Genomic DNA, 2,587 nt, shown 5'->3' on the forward strand with positions numbered 1-2,587 from the left:
GGGTCAGGTGCAGTAGCACACAACTGTAATCTCAGTGGCTTGGGAGGCTGAGGCAGGAGGATTCTGAGTTCAAGTCAGTGTCAGCATGTCAGCAAGGCCCTAAGCAACTTAGGGAGATACTGTCTCTAAATAAAAAAATTAAAAAATTAAAGGGGCTGGGGATATAGCTCAGTGTTAAAGTGTACCTGGATTCAATTCCCAGTACACCCCCCAAAAAGATTAAAGTAACTGAATTATGGATGCAGATCCTATTCTAATCAGGTGTTAACACAGTATTACAGAGGCATCAAAGAGGAAATGTTTAACTCTATTTTTAAAAGGCGGTCTGCATAGATCTTTAATAAGAAAGGGTTGAAGAAAGTTTTCCAATCAGGCCATTTTCATATAGAAATAATCTTCATACAACAAATATGTTAGTTATCTTTGAAAATGTATTTAACCTATTTATTTACTAAAATACATAACAAAGTATTTATCTTAGTTGTTTTTAAGATTGTAATTCTGGGGCTAGAGGTGTGGCTCAGTGGTAGAGTGCTTGCCCAACATGCAAGAGGCACTGGGTTTGCTCCTCAGCACCACATAAAAAACTAAATAAACAAAATAAAGGTATCGTGTCCATCTACAACTAAAATATTTTTTAAAAGATTATAATTCTGGAAATTTTACCCCCAAATGAAAATGAACAACAAATCAGTAATAGACTTGATTTTATATGAGGACAAAACCAGGCTAAATTAAGAGGATAATGAAGCTCTACATAAAGATATTTAGGATAGTATGGTTTTCTGGGCAAGTTGGAAATTTTGGAAATTTTAGTGATTACATTCTTCAAAATTCTACTGCCTCATTAAATCATATGGGTTTTCTTTCCATTGGCTGCTTAAAAGTTAAGCAGCTTTGTGTTAAAAAAAAAAAGAATCACAAGTATGTGGAGTGTACTAAAAGACATTATTGTCAACCAAAAAGGAAAGAAGATGCCAAGACCTTAAAAACAATCCTACAAATATAAGTTACAGGATAAACTCATTATTTCTTCTTCTGTTTCATATTGTAACAGAAATCCTAGCTGATGCATTAAGCCAACAAAATAAATAGCAGATGCAAGAATAAATACATGCCGTATTATTTGTAAATGGTATGATTCTCCACACAGTAAAACCATGAGAATATAAAGATAAAACTAGAAATGTAATTTAGAAAAGCTGCTAGTTAAAAATAATGGGAAAAGCAACATTTCTTCAATAAAACAACCAAAAACTACTAAAAAGTAAAGTAGAAAATTTTTTTCTTCAGTAAACAAAACCATATAAAGTATCTTTTTTTTATTATTGTATTATAGTTAGACCTGATAATGGGGTTCATTTTGACATAATGACATAAATGTACATGGATGGAAAATAATTTGTTCCATTTCAATCCCAAGTAATTCCTCTTTTCTTCCACTCCTCCCACCCCCAGTTCCTTTACTCTGCTTTATTGATTTTCCTTGTATTTATTGTTTTTAATTGGTACATTATAGTTATTTATAAAATCAGAATGCATTATGCTATATTCTATATGCACATAGCATAATTTTGTCTACATCATTATCTAGTTCATTCCCTCCCATCCTCCTTCCCTATTGATCCCCCACTTCTACGCCACTGATCTTACTTCTATTTTCATAATATATCCTCTTTTTAAATTCTTTTTTTCTCTGTAGCTTCCACATATGAGAGAAAACATTCAACTTTTGACATTCTGAATCTGCCTTTTTGAAATAAAAAAACAATTTTTAAAAAAATTAAAAAGTAATAAAATGTTATCCTAAAATAGGAAAGAAGATGTGAGCAGATAAAAATATCTGACTTCTTAATAGAAATACTATATATCAATAAATTTTAATTTCTCCCCATTAAGCCATCTATTTAATAAAAGTCCCATTAAAATAGCCAGTAGACATTTTTGTGAAAAGTGGTAAGCTAATATTAAAACAACAGACAATGATAGCCCAAACACTTTAAAAAGAAAAACAAGATGGCAGGCAGACTTGCCCTGCCAATTATTCAGATTTTTGCAGGAACCTATTTTGGAGTTCAGTATGGTATATTGTCAGTTATAGATGAAAAGGTCAATGGAGTGCAATGAAGAGTCCAGAAACAGATTGAGTGCATATATAGACATTACATATATGAAAAAAGTTGCCAGTAGAGATCAGTGTTGAGATAAGTAGCTTCCCAGATGGAAAAGTAATTTAAATGAATTCCTCCATAATACTCTATACAAATATATCACAGGACAGTTCAAATATATAAAGATAAAGAGGATTTTAAAACTAAAATATAGGAAAATATCTTCTGACTGAATAATAGGGAAACACTGCTTAAAAAGAACTAAAAATACATTAGCCAGGAGTGGTAGGTGCACGCCTGTAATCCCAGATGTTTAGGAGGCTGAAACAGGAGAATTTCGAACTCACAGCCAGCCTCAGCAATTTAGAGAGGCCCTAAGCAACTTAGTGAGATCCTCTCTCTAAATAAAATTTTTAAAAAGTGCTGGGAATGTAGCACAGTGGTTAAGTGTACCTGGGTTCAATCACTGTTACCCC

This window comes from Marmota flaviventris, chromosome Y (assembly GCF_047511675.1).
Source record: "Marmota flaviventris isolate mMarFla1 chromosome Y, mMarFla1.hap1, whole genome shotgun sequence".
NCBI lineage: Eukaryota > Metazoa > Chordata > Mammalia > Rodentia > Sciuridae > Marmota > Marmota flaviventris.